We start from the raw sequence: 15,532 nt of genomic DNA, 5'->3' as shown, positions 1-15,532 counted from the left end.
GCCAAACAGTTTAAGTACCAAACTACACTACGAGCATGGCATTTGGGATTAAACTACCCAAGTCTCGGTCAAACTCCAAGAACTAATACTTCCAAAAAGCGTCCCCTAATCAACAAAGAAGGATCTCTATTCCATGATAATGCCCTTACCCTTGTCCACAACCGAACCTATAAAAATAGTAAACAACGAGAGGGTAAGTAAAGCTTAGTGAATGCAATAATTATACACATACATATATAATCTACTTACTTGCATCACTTACACATTATCGCACACGAGCTAACAATTCGACAACCATGCAAAACATTAAGCATATACCAATAACCGCAAATTCATAAGGAGCTAGCAATACCAATAGCATATAGTTCATAATTAAATATGCTAACACAACATTCTTATAACCATGGTTAACCAATCGAGCAAGGGAACGGTACTTGAAAGTCCGTTGGAGTTCATAACATCCGTTAGTGTTACTTAAACGACGCGTAATCACTAATCCCCCTGGTGATGTCTTAAACAACGCGACTCACTCACCCCCATGACAATGTGGCGTCTTGAACAACGCGACGAATCCACATGCCAATCAAAATGATGAGTGGTGTCTTAAACAACGCGACATCCACTCCCATGACAATGTGGCGTCTTAGACAACGCGACAATACCACATGTCAATCAAACAATGAGTAGTGTCTTAAACAACACGACAATACTACTCGTTACATAGAACGTGGTGTCTTAACAACGCGACAATGCCACATCCATTCTACACAAATAAATACATTATATACATACATGCATAATTATTCCACTCACCTTACGCCTTCGGTGAATCAATAAAATCAAGCTTGAAACTTCAAGGTAACGCACCTATTACAAAGTACATATAATCAATCAACTATTCAAGTTGGTCAACCTCACAACTCTCACCACTACTGAAATGTCCCGTTCTTATTGATTAAAAACGTTCCATATTAATTGATTTCGTTGCGAGGTTTTGACCTCTATATGAGACGTTTTTCAAAGACTGCATTCATTTTTTAAAACAAACCATAACCTTTATTTCATAGATAAAGGTTTTAAAAATCTTTACGCAGATTATCAAATAATGATAATCTAAAATATCCTGTTTACACACGACCATTACATAATGGTTTACAATACAAATATGTTACAACAAAATAAGTTTCTTGAATGCAGTTTTTACACAATATCATACAAGCATGGACTCCAAATCTCGTCCTTATTTAAGTATGCGACAGTGGAAGCTCTTAATAATCACCTGAGAATAAACATGCTTAAAACGTCAACAAAAATGTTGGTGAGTTATAGGTTTAACCTATATATATCAAATCATAATAATAGACCACAAGATTTCATATTTCAATACACATCCCATACATAGAGATAAAAATCATTCATATGGAGAACACCTGGTAACCGACATTAACAAGATGCATATATAAGAATATTCCCATCATTCCGGGACACCCTTCGGATATGATATAAATTTCGAAGTACTAAAGCATCCGGTACTTTGGATGGGGCTTGTTGGGCCCGATAGATCTATCTTTAGGATTCGCGTCAATTAGGGTGTCTGTTCCCTAATTCTTAGATTACCAGACTTAATAAAAAGGGGCATATTCGATTTCGATAATTCAACCATAGAATGTAGTTTCACGTACTTGTGTCTATTTTGTAAATCATTTATAAAACTGCATGTATTCTCATCCCAAAATATTAGATTTTAAAAGTGGGACTATAACTCACTTTCACAGATTTTTACTTCGTCGAGAAGTAAGACTTGGCCACTGGTTGATTCACGAACCTATAACAATATATACATATATATCAAAGTATGTTCAAAATATATTTACAACACTTTTAATATATTTTGATGTTTTAAGTTTATTAAGTCAGCTGTCCTCGTTAGTAACCTACAACTAATTGTCCACAGTTAGATGTACAGAAATAAATCGATAAATATTATCTTGAATCAATCCACGACCCAGTGTATACGTATCTCAGTATTGATCACAACTCAAACTATATATATTTTGGAATCAACCTCAACCCTGTATAGCTAACTCCAACATTCACATATAGAGTGTCTATGGTTGTTCCGAAATATATATAGATGTGTCGACATGATAGGTCGAAACATTGTATACGTGTCTATGGTATCTCAAGATTACATAATATACAATACAAGTTGATTAAGTTATGGTTGGAATAGATTTGTTACAAATTTTCACGTAGCTAAAATGAGAAAAATTATCCAATCTTGTTTTACCCATAACTTCTTCATTTTAAATCCGTTTTAAGTGAATCAAATTGCTATGGTTTCATATTGAACTCTATTTTATGAATCTAAACAGAAAAAGTATAGGTTTGAAGTCGGAAAAATAAGTTACAAGTCGTTTTTGTAAAGGTAGTCATTTCAGTCGAAAGAACGACGTCTAGATGACCATTTTAGAAAACATACTTCCACTTTGAGTTTAACCATAATTTTTGGATATAGTTTCATGTTCATAATAAAAATCATTTTCTCAGAATAACAACTTTTAAATCAAAGTTTATCATAGTTTTTAATTAACTAACCCAAAACAGCCCGCGGTGTTACTACGACGGCGTAAATCCGGTTTTACGGTGTTTTTCGTGTTTCCAGGTTTTAAATCATTAAGTTAGCATATCATATAGATATAGAACATGTGTTTAGTTAATTTTAAAAGTCAAGTTAGAAGGATTAACTTTTGTTTGCGAACAAGTTTAGAATTAACTAAACTATGTTTTAGTGATTACGAGTTTAAACCTTCGAATAAGATAGTTTTATATATATGAATCGAATGATGTTATGAACATCATTACTACCTCAAGTTTAGTAGGTAAACCTACTGGAAGTGACAAGAAATGATCTAGCTTCAAAGGATCTTGGATGGCTTGAAAGTTCTTGAAGTAGGATCATGACACAAAAACAAGTTCAAGTAAGATTTTTTGCTCGAATTAAGATAGTTTATAGTTATAGAAATTGAATCAAAGTTTGAATATGAATATTACCTTGAATAAGAAAGATAACCTACTGTATATAACAAAGGTTTCTTGATCTTAGATGATTACTTGGAATCGATTAGAAAGCTTGGAAGTAAATTAGTAAACTTGAAGGGATTTTTGAAGTATTCTTGAAGTGTTCTTCCTATGATGATTATAGCTTGATTCTTGAAGTGATTTTTGATGAAGATGATGATTAACTACTGGAAAAATACGTTCATAATAGTGTGGGTGTGTTGAGAGAGAATTAGAAAGAGATTTGGAAGTGAAATGGAGTGAATGATGAGTGTTAATTGGTGAGTGGTGAGTGGGGTTAAAAGGAGTTCTAGTTAGTTGACTAGCTCATGGTAGAAGTTAAAATTGATTAGTCATACATGACATAATCAAGAGTGGAATCCCATGCTAGTTCCTATTGGTATATACCCATAGTAAGTACGTTTTGAAGCTGTGTATAATACGGGTAAGAATACGACTAGAATTCTTGATGAAAGAAAAGAATGGGAAAGTAACTGTAACCATTTTCGTTAAGTATGAGTGTTTTGATATATGTCTTGAAGTCTTCCAAAAGTATTTTAATACATCTAAATACACTACATGTATATACATTTTAACGGAGTCGTTAAGTCATCGTTAGTCGTTACATGTAAGTGTTGTTTTGAAACCTTTAAGTTAACGATCTCAATTAATATTGTTAACCCATTGTTTATTATATCTAATGAGATGTTAAATTATTATATTATCATGATATTATGATATATTAATATATCTTAATATGATATATATACATTTAAATGTCGTTACAACGATAATCGTTACATATATGTCTCGTTTCGAAATCCTTAAGTTAGTAGTCTTGTTTATATGTATATAACTTATTGTTAATATACTTATGGAGATACTTAGTTATCATAATCTCATGTTAACCATATGTATATCCATATATATATCATCATGTCGTTTTTACAAGTTTTAACGTTCGTGAATCGCCGGTCAACTTGGGTGGTCAATTGTCTATATGAAACATATTTCAATTAATCAAGTCTTAACAAGTTTGATTGCTTAACATGTTGGAAACATTTAATCATGTAAATATCAATCCAAATTAATATATATAAACATGGAAAAGTTCGGGTCACTACAGTACCTACCCGTTAAATAAATTTCGTCCCGAAATTTTAAGCTGTTGAAGGTGTTGACGAATCTTCTGGAAATAGATGCGGGTATTTCTTCTTCATCTGATCTTCACGCTCCCAGGTGAACTCGGGTCCTCTACGAGCATTCCATCGAACCTTAACAATTGGTATCTTGTTTTGCTTAAGTCTTTTAACCTCACGATCCATTATTTCGACGGGTTCTTCGATGAATTGAAGTTTTTCGTTGATTTGGATTTCATCTAACGGAATAGTGAGATCTTCTTTAGCAAAACATTTCTTCAAATTCGAGACGTGGAAAGTGTTATGTACAGCCGCTAGTTGTTGAGGTAACTCAAGTCGGTAAGCTACTGGTCCGACACGATCAATAATCTTGAATGGTCCAATATACCTTGGATTTAATTTCCCTCGTTTACCAAATCGAACAACGCCTTTCCAAGGTGCAACTTTAAGCATGACCATCTCTCCAATTTCAAATTCTATATCTTTTCTTTTAATGTCAGCGTAGCTCTTTTGTCGACTTTGGGCGGTTTTCAACCGTTGTTGAATTTGGATGATCTTCTCGGTAGTTTCTTGTATAATCTCTGGACCCGTAATCTGTTTATCCCCCACTTCACTCCAACAAATCGGAGACCTGCACTTTCTACCATAAAGTGCTTCAAATGGCGCCATCTCAATGCTTGAATGGTAGCTGTTGTTGTAGGAAAATTCTGCTAACGGTAGATGTCGATCCCAACTGTTTCCGAAATCAATAACACATGCTCGTAGCATGTCTTCAAGCGTTTGTATCGTCCTTTCGCTCTGCCCATCAGTTTGTGGATGATAGGCAGTACTCATGTCTAGACGAGTTCCTAATGCTTGCTGTAATGTCTGCCAGAATCTTGAAATAAATCTACCATCCCTATCAGAGATAATAGAGATTGGTATTCCATGTCTGGAGACGACTTCCTTCAAATACAGTCGTGCTAGCTTCTCCATCTTGTCATCTTCTCTTATTGGCAGGAAGTGTGCTGATTTGGTGAGACGATCAACTATTACCCAAATAGTATCAAAACCACTTGCAGTCCTTGGCAATTTAGTGATGAAATCCATGGTAATGTTTTCCCATTTCCATTCCGGGATTTCGGGTTGTTGAAGTAGACCTGATGGTTTCTGATGCTCAGCTTTGACCTTAGAACACGTCAAACATTCTCCTACATATTTAGCAACATCGGCTTTCATACCCGGCCACCAAAAATGTTTCTTGAGATCCTTGTACATCTTCCCCGTTCCAGGATGTATTGAGTATCTGATTTTATGAGCTTCTCTAAGTACCATTTCTCTCATATCTCCAAATTTTGGTACCCAAATCCTTTCAGCCCTATACCGGGTTCCGTCTTCCCGAATATTAAGATGCTTCTCCGATCCCTTGGGTATTTCATCCTTTAAATTTCCCTCTTTTAAAACTCCTTGTTGCGCCTCCTTTATTTGAGTAGTAAGGTTATTATGAATCATTATATTCATAGATTTTACTCGAATGGGTTCTCTGTCCTTCCTACTCAAGGCATCGGCTACCACATTTGCCTTTCCCGGGTGGTAACGAATCTCAAAGTCGTAATCATTCAACAATTCAATCCACCTACGCTGCCTCATATTCAGTTGTTTCTGATTAAATATGTGTTGAAGACTTTTGTGGTCGGTATATATAATACTTTTGACCCCATATAAGTAGTGCCTCCAAGTCTTTAATGCAAAAACAACCGCGCCTAATTCCAAATCATGCGTCGTATAATTTTGTTCGTGAATCTTCAATTGTCTAGACGCATAAGCAATCACCTTCGTTCGTTGCATTAATACACAACCGAGACCTTGCTTTGATGCGTCACAATAAATCACAAAATCATCATTCCCTTCAGGCAATGACAATATAGGTGCCGTAGTTAGCTTTTTCTTCAATAACTGAAACGCTTTCTCTTGTTCATCATTCCATTCAAATTTCTTCCCTTTATGCGTTAATGCAGTCAAGGGTTTTGCTATTCTGGAAAAGTCTTGGATGAACCTTCTGTAGTAACCAGCTAGTCCTAAAAACTGGCGTATGTGTTTCGGAGTTTTCGGGGTTTCCCACTTTTCAACAGTTTCTATCTTTGCCGGATCCACCTTAATACCTTCTTTGTTCACTATGTGACCGAGGAATTGAACTTCTTCCAACCAAAATGCACACTTTGAAAACTTAGCGTACAATTCTTCCTTCCTCAATACTTCTAACACCTTTCTCAAATGTTCACCGTGTTCTTGGTCATTCTTTGAGTAAATAAGTATGTCATCAATGAAAACAATGACAAACTTGTCAAGGTATGGTCCACACACTCGGTTCATAAGGTCCATGAACACAGCTGGTGCATTAGTTAAACCAAACGGCATGACCATAAACTCGTAATGACCGTAACGTGTTCTGAAAGCAGTCTTTGGAATATCATCTTCTTTCACCCGCATTTGATGATACCCGGAACGTAAGTCAATCTTTGAATAAACAGACGAGCCTTGTAGTTGATCAAATAAGTCGTCGATTCTCGGTAGTGGGTAGCGGTTCTTGATGGTAAGTTTGTTCAACTCTCGGTAGTCGATACACAACCTGAATGTACCATCTTTCTTCTTGACAAACAAAACAGGAGCTCCCCACGGTGATGTGCTTGGTCGAATGAAACCACGCTCTAAAAGTTCTTGTAATTGGCTTTGCAGTTCTTTCATCTCGCTGGGTGCGAGTCTGTAAGGAGCACGAGCTATTGGTGCAGCTCCTGGTACAAGATCTATTTGAAATTCAACGGATCGATGTGGGGGTAATCCCGGTAATTCTTTCGGAAATACATCGGGAAATTCTTTTGCGACGGGAACATCATTGATGCTCTTTTCTTCAGTTTGTACTTTCTCAACGTGTGCTAGAACAGCATAGCAACCTTTTCTTATTAGTTTTTGTGCCTTCAAATTACTAATAAGATGTAGCTTCGTGTTGCCCTTTTCTCCGTACACCATTAAGGGTTTTCCTTTTTCTCGTATAATGCGAATTGTATTTTTGTAACAAACGATCTCTGCTTTCACTTCTTTCAACCAGTCCATACCGATTATCACATCAAAACTCCCTAACTCTACTGGTATCAAGTCAATCTTAAATGTTTCGCTAACCAGTTTAATTTCTCGATTCCGACATATATTATCTGCTGAAATTAATTTACCATTTGCTAATTCGAGTAAAAATTTACTATCCAAAGGCGTCAATGGACAACTTAATTTAGCACAAAAATCTCTACTCATATAGCTTCTATCCGCACCCGAATCAAATAAAACGTAAGCAGATTTATTGTCAATAAGAAACGTACCCGTAACAAGCTCCGGGTCTTCCTGTGCCTCTGCCGGATTAATATTGAAAACTCTTCCGCGGCCTTGTCCATTCGTGTTCTCCTGGTTCGGTCAATTTCTAATAATGTGGCCCGGTTTTCCACATTTATAACAAACTACATTGGCATAACTTGCTCCGACACTACTTGCTCCGCCATTACTCGTTCCGACACCATTTGTTCCTTTCGTTCTATTAACCCCTGGTCCGTAGACCTCACACTTCGCCGCGCTATGACCATTTCTTTTACACTTTTTGCAAAATTTGGTGCAGAACCCCGAGTGATACTTTTCACACCTTTGGCATAGCTGCTTCTGATTGTTGTTGTTGTTGCGGTTATTATTGTTGTTGGGATGATTGTTGTAGTTGCTGTTGTTGTTGTTGTTGTTGTTGGGCCGTTTGTTGTAGTTGCGATTGATGTTGCGATTGTTGGGATAATTGTTGCGATTATTGTTGTAATTGCTGTTGTTGTTGTATTGGTGATTCTTATCACCGTTTTCCTCCCACTTTCTTTTGACTTGCTTCACATTGGCCTCTTCAGCAGTCTGTTCTTTAATTCTTTCTTCAATCTGGTTCACTAGTTTGTGAGCCATTCTACATGCCTGTTGTATGGAGGCGGGCTCGTGTGAACTTATATCTTCTTGGATTCTTTCCGGTAATCCTTTCACAAACGCGTCGATCTTCTCTTCCTCATCTTCGAACGCTCCCGGACACAATAGGCACAATTCTGTGAATCGTCTTTCGTACGTGGTAATATCAAATCCTTGGGTTCGTAACCCTCTAAGTTCTGTCTTGAGCTTATTGACCTCGGTTCTGGGACGGTACTTCTCGTTCATCAAGTGCTTGAATGCTGACCACGGTAGTGCGTACGCATCGTCTTGTCCCACTTGCTCTAGATAGGTATTCCACCATGTTAACGCAGAACCTGTGAAGGTATGCGTAGCATACTTCACTTTGTCCTCTTCAGTACACTTACTTATGGCAAACACCGATTCGACCTTCTCGGTCCACCGTTTCAATCCGATCGGTCCTTCGGTTCCATCAAATTCCAAAGGTTTGCAGGCAGTGAATTCTTTGTAGGTGCATCCTACACGATTTCCTGTACTGCTAGATCCAAGGTTATTATTGGTATGTAGCGCAGCCTGTACTGCGGCTATGTTTGAAGCTAGAAAAGTACGGAATTCCTCTTCATTCATATTCACGGTGTGTCGAGTAGTTGGTGCCATTTCCTTCAAAATAGTCAAATGGAACAAGTTAATCATACAGAATGTTAAGAGTAGTTAATAGTATTTCGTAGCATAATATGAACTCATTTATAAAAGCTTTTTCTTCATATTAGCGTTTTATAAGTTTAAATTCGGGTAGTACCTACCCGTTAAGTTCATACTTAGTAGCTAATATACAATTCAACTACTACAATTCTATATGAAAAACTGATTATAATAATATTTCGCGTTCAAACTTTTATACAATATTTTACAAACTTACAATACCGCTTATTTTACATAAAGCATGAAATATAACACACAATAACTTTGATACAAGATAGTTGTGAAGATAATTCTAGCTAGTACACAAGTCGTTCAGCAAAGGCAATAAAGACACGTAATTCATACGTCCAGAAACAAGTCATGCATTCTGGTTTTACTAGGACTACTTCCCATCCTTGGTCTTGTGGAACATAACCGTTATGGCCGTTGATAAGACAGCGTGTAGTAACGTCGTCAAAGGGACGAGGGTTACGTAATGTCCAACAGTCCCGTAACAATCTAAAAACCTCATTTCTTACCACAATTACCGACTCCGTCACTTGTGGAAACGTTTTGTTTAATAGTTGTAGCCCGATGTTCTTGTTCTCACTTTGGTGAGAAGCGAACATTACTAATCCGTAAGCATAACATGCTTCTTTATGTTGCATGTTAGCCGTTTTTTCTAAATCACGAAGTCCAATATTCGGATATATTGAGTCAAAATAATTTCTTAACCCATTGCGTAAAATAGCATTTGGGTTCCCCGCAATATATGCGTCAAAGTAAACACATCGTAACTTATGGATTTCCCAATGTGATATCCCCCATCTTTCGAACGAAAGCCTTTTATAAACCAAGGTATTCTTGGAACGTTCTTCGAATGTCTTACAAACTGATCTCGCCTTAAATAGTTGTGCCGAAGAATTCTGACCAACTCTAGACAAGATTTCATCAATCATGTCTCCGGGTAGGTCTCTTAAAATATTGGGTTGTCTATCCATTTTGTGTTTTTATACTGTAAAATAGACAAGAGTTAGATTCATAAAAAAAAATACTTATTAATACAAGCAATTTTTACATATATCATAAAGCATAAGCACACTATATTACTTATATTACACCACACGAATACAACTATCTTATTCCGGCTCGCTTGTTTCTTCTTCTTCGGTTTTGGTTCGTTTTGCCAAGTTTCTAGGGATATATGATGTTCCCCTAATACGAGCCGTCGTTGTCCACATTGGTTTAGAAAAACCTGGTGGTTTAGAGGTTCCCGGGTCATTGTTACAACTTAAGGACTTCGGGGGTTGACGATACATATAAAGTTCATCGGGGTTGGAATTAGATTTCTCTATTTTTATGCCCTTTCCCTTATTATTTTCTTTTGCCTTTTTAAATTCAGTTGGGGTAATTTCTATAACATCATCGGAATTCTCGTCGGAATCCGATTCATCGGAGAATTGGTAATCCTCCCAATATTTTGCTTCCTTGGCGGAAACACCATTGACCATAATTAACCTTGGTCGGTTGGTTGAGGATTTTCTTTTACTTAACCGTTTTATTATTTCCCCCACCGGTTCTTTTTCTTCATCCGGTTCCGATTCTTCTTCCGGTTCCGATTCTTCTTCTAGTTCCGACTCTTCTTCCGGTTCCTCTTCGGGAACTTGTGAATCAGTCCATGAATCATTCCAATTTACATTTGACACTTCATTATTATTAGGTGAGTCAATGGGACTTGTTCTAGAGGTAGACATCTATCACATAATATCAAACGCGTTAAGAGATTAATATATCACATAATATTCACATGTTAAAAATATATAGTTTCCAACAAAATTTGTTAAGCAATCATTTTTCAAGTAAACACGGTCGAAGTCCAGACTCACTAATGCATCCTAACAAACTCGATAAGACACACTAATGCAAAATTCTGGTTCTCTAAGACCAACGCTCGGATACCAACTGAAATGTCCCGTTCTTATTGATTAAAAACGTTCCATATTAATTGATTTCGTTGCGAGGTTTTGACCTCTATATGAGACGTTTTTCAAAGACTGCATTCATTTTTTAAAACAAACCATAACCTTTATTTCATAGATAAAGGTTTTAAAAATCTTTACGCAGATTATCAAATAATGATAATCTAAAATATCCTGTTTACACACGACCATTACATAATGGTTTACAATACAAATATGTTACAACAAAATAAGTTTCTTGAATGCAGTAACCTACAACTAATTGTCCACAGTTAGATGTACAGAAATAAATCGATAAATATTATCTTGAATCAATCCACGACCCAGTGTATACGTATCTCAGTATTGATCACAAATCAAACTATATATATTTTGGAATCAACCTCAACCCTGTATAGCTAACTCCAACATTCACATATAGAGTGTCTATGGTTGTTCCGAAATATATATAGATGTGTCGACATGATAGGTCGAAACATTGTATACGTGTCTATGGTATCTCAAGATTACATAATATACAATACAAGTTGATTAATTTATGGTTGGAATAGATTTGTTACAAATTTTCACGTAGCTAAAATGAGAAAAATTATCCAATCTTGTTTTACCCATAACTTCTTCATTTTAAATCCGTTTTAAGTGAATCAAATTGCTATGGTTTCATATTGAACTCTATTTTATGAATCTAAACAGAAAAAGTATAGCTTTGTAGTCGGAAAAATAAGTTACAAGTCGTTTTTGTAAAGGTAGTCATTTCAGTCGAAAGAACGACGTCTAGATGACCATTTTAGAAAACATACTTCCACTTTGAGTTTAACCATAATTTTTGGATATAGTTTCATGTTCATAATAAAAATCATTTTCTCAGAATAACAACTTTTAAATCAAAGTTTATCATAGTTTTTAATTAACTAACCCAAAACAGCCCGCGGTGTTACTACGACGGCGTAAATCCGGTTTTACGGTGTTTTTCGTGTTTCCAGGTTTTAAATCATTAAGTTAGCATATCATATAGATATAGAACATGTGTTTAGTTAATTTTAAAAGTCAAGTTAGAAGGATTAACTTTTGTTTGCGAACAAGTTTAGAATTAACTAAACTATGTTCTAGTGATTACGAGTTTAAACCTTCGAATAAGATAGTTTTATATATATGAATCGAATGATGTTATGAACATCATTACTACCTCAAGTTTAGTAGGTAAACCTACTGGAAGTGACAAGAAATGATCTAGCTTCAAAGGATCTTGGATGGCTTGAAAGTTCTTGAAGTAGGATCATGACACAAAAACAAGTTCAAGTAAGATTTTTTGCTCGAATTAAGATAGTTTATAGTTATAGAAATTGAATCAAAGTTTGAATATGAATATTATCTTGAATAAGAAAGATAACCTACTGTATATAACAAAGGTTTCTTGATCTTAGATGATTACTTGGAATGGATTAGAAAGCTTGGAAGTAAATTAGTAAACTTGAAGGGATTTTTGAAGTATTCTTGAAGTGTTCTTCCTATGATGATTATAGCTTGATTCTTGAAGTGATTTTTGATGAAGATGATGATTAAATACTGGAAAAATACGTTCATAATAGTGTGGGTGTGTTGAGAGAGAATTAGAAAGAGATTTGGAAGTGAAATGGAGTGAATGATGAGTGTTAATTGGTGAGTGGTGAGTGGGGTTAAAAGGAGTTCTAGTTAGTTGACTAGCTCATGGTAGAAGTTAAAATTGATTAGTCATACATGACATAATCAAGAGTGGAATCCCATGCTAGTTCCTATTGGTATATACCCATAGTAAGTACGTTTTGAAGCTGTGTATAATACGGGTAAGAATACGACTAGAATTCTTGATGAAAGAAAAGAATGGGAAAGTAACTGTAACCATTTTCGTTAAGTATGAGTGTTTTGATATATGTCTTGAAGTCTTCCAAAAGTATTTTAATACATCTAAATACACTACATGTATATACATTTTAACGGAGTCGTTAAGTCATCGTTAGTCGTTACATGTAAGTGTTGTTTTGAAACCTTTAAGTTAACGATCTCAATTAATATTGTTAACCCATTGTTTATTATATCTAATGAGATGTTAAATTATTATATTATCATGATATTATGATATATTAATATATCTTAATATGATATATATACATTTAAATGTCGTTACAACGATAATCGTTACATATATGTCTCGTTTCGAAATCCTTAAGTTAGTAGTCTTGTTTATATGTATATAACTCATTGTTAATATACTTATGGAGATACTTACTTATCATAATCTCATGTTAACCATATGTATATCCATATATATATCATCATGTCGTTTTTACAAGTTTTAACGTTCGTGAATCGCCGGTCAACTTGGGTGGTCAATTGTCTATATGAAACATATTTCAATTAATCAAGTCTTAACAAGTTTGATTGCTTAACATGTTGGAAACATTTAATCATGTAAATATCAATCCAAATTCATATATATAAACATGGAAAAGTTCGGGTCACTACAACTACTAGGTCATTTTGACCCATTTGGACACTTAACCCCATAATTGGGTCATCCTTTGCCAAAACCCAAATCATTAGCCAAGTTAGGTCTTAAAACACCTTTTAACACTAGGTTTATGCATTAATCACAATCATTTACTCACTTAGGTCCATTTTGACCCATTTGACCCATTTAAGGTCAACACGCCCATTTCGGGTCATCCACTAACCCACACAACACCCATTTACATATAATATAGGTGTTCTAGTTATTTACTAACTAATTAAGGTTTATTAACAACAATTAATACTTGAAAAACCCTAGTTAGTCATCCTTAAGTCAACATAACCCAAATTCACCCAAAACCCCCAAACACTAACAAAATGGGTCTTTGGTTCATCACTAGCCCAAACCCTAACCCTTAAACACTTTAAATTAAGGAAATCGAGTTTAGGACTTACCACCACAATCAAAACGTAGCTAGTGAGTAGATGAACAACTTTAAAACACGCACTTAGATCCGAAACCACCTTCTTCTTCTTTGATTTGAGCTCTCTCACTCTACAATTTAACTCTCTCTCTCTAGAATTAAGTTGGAAGTGATCAGGTGGGTGAGAATGGAGTAAATGAAGCTCCCAAAACTGATCTAAGGCATTTAATTCGGCCCTTAAGTGATTATACCAAATTGCCCTCGAAATATCTAATTTAAAAAGAAGAGGAAATCTGTCAGCCCGTAGTGGCGCGGCGCGCCAAATGCCCAGTTCAGCTTCTTTTGTCTTTTAATTATATACAACGTAAATCCCACAACTTGAATAACTTATTCACACATATTTACAAGGAAAAAATACTCGGGTCTTACATTTTCACCTACTGAATACATCATATGACGTTGGAAACTTTCTTACTGATTTAAAGCTTAATCCAGTCTAAGTTGGTTGCATCTCTGTATCAGGTAGCAATCCCATTTATGTCATTGATCTTAATGGGGAGATCTATCTTTTAGTTGAGAAGAAAAGCGATCAGCATAATCCAGTAAACCTGCTTGGTTTTGCAGCTCTTTATCGGTTCTTTCACTACCCTGACAACCATAGGATGAAACTTAGTCAGGTATATACCCTTTAGACAAGTGTTAAGAACACATTTTTTTTAACCATACACAATTTTTTCTTTTCGGTTTCTTAGAGGAGGCAATATTGGCGGGTTGCTGATCTATATAGGTATCCAATCATAATTTCTGGTTAGGTTGCAAGATGGGTGATTTGAGAAACAGGTCAAAATAGGGGTTTAGATCGGCATAGGGTTAATTATTTTTTTGGATTTTTTTTTCTTGTAATATCCCACTTATTTAAATGTTATTTGGACTTGTGAGTGACAGATATTGGTATTTCCTCCATACCAACACAAGGGTTACGGAGGCTATCTTCTTGACGCACTCTCAAATATGAGAGTAGCTTCATTAGACAAAGTGTATGACTTCACAATTGAAGAGCCACCGGACTCATTGCAACACGTAAGGGCTTGTATTGACATTCCACGTCTACTTGCATTGAAATCAATTCAGTCGTTTAATGGAAGAAAACTTGGCTAAAGGAACCATCATTACCCAATTTCGCCCACCATCCGATATCATTGAACAAGTGAGAAAAACTCTTAAAATCAACAAGAAACAGTTTCTAAAATATGCTGGGAGATTCTAATTTACATAGCTCTTAACCCCATTGATAAGCATCTTAAGAATTTCAAGACCGATGTGTTGGACCTTATCAGGGCTACGGGTAAAGATACAGGCGCAAGTGGAAAACGGGTGATTGACATCCCGACCGAGTTTACTAAATCGTCATTTGTGATGTTTAAGAAGACGACACGAGATGGTGATGAATCAAAGGAGGATGAAAAAAGTGAGGATGATAAGATCAAAGAAGATGAGCAGCTATAGACACTTGTTAATGAATGGGTTGAAACTATAAAGTTGGTTGCACAAAAATTCTCTGTTAAGAGCCCTTGAAAAATTATGAATGCTGATTGTCGTATTACAGTGACAATTATAGCTTCATAATCTTTGAAGGGCTCTTAACAGAGAATTTTTGTGCAACCAACTTTATAGCTTCAAAGCTTTCATTAACAAGTTTCTGTAGCTGCTCCTCTTCTTTGATCTTATCATCCTCACTTTTTACATCATCCTTTAATTCATCACCATCTTGTGTCTTCTTAAACATCACAAATGACGACTTAGTAAACTCGATCGGGATGTCAAT

The 15,532-nt window shown here is 35.6% G+C and overlaps 1 pseudogene; it reads left to right on the top strand.

The window, feature by feature from the left end:
- The window catches only part of LOC139887699 (histone acetyltransferase type B catalytic subunit-like), a 70,619-nt pseudogene extending 55,337 nt beyond the window's left edge, over nucleotides 1-15,282 (top strand).
- The last annotated feature ends 250 nt before the right edge of the window (nucleotides 15,283-15,532 follow it).

This window comes from Rutidosis leptorrhynchoides, chromosome 2 (assembly GCF_046630445.1).
Source record: "Rutidosis leptorrhynchoides isolate AG116_Rl617_1_P2 chromosome 2, CSIRO_AGI_Rlap_v1, whole genome shotgun sequence".
NCBI classification, from domain to species: domain Eukaryota; kingdom Viridiplantae; phylum Streptophyta; class Magnoliopsida; order Asterales; family Asteraceae; genus Rutidosis; species Rutidosis leptorrhynchoides.
This window is presented reverse-complemented; position numbering and strand designations above follow the sequence as displayed.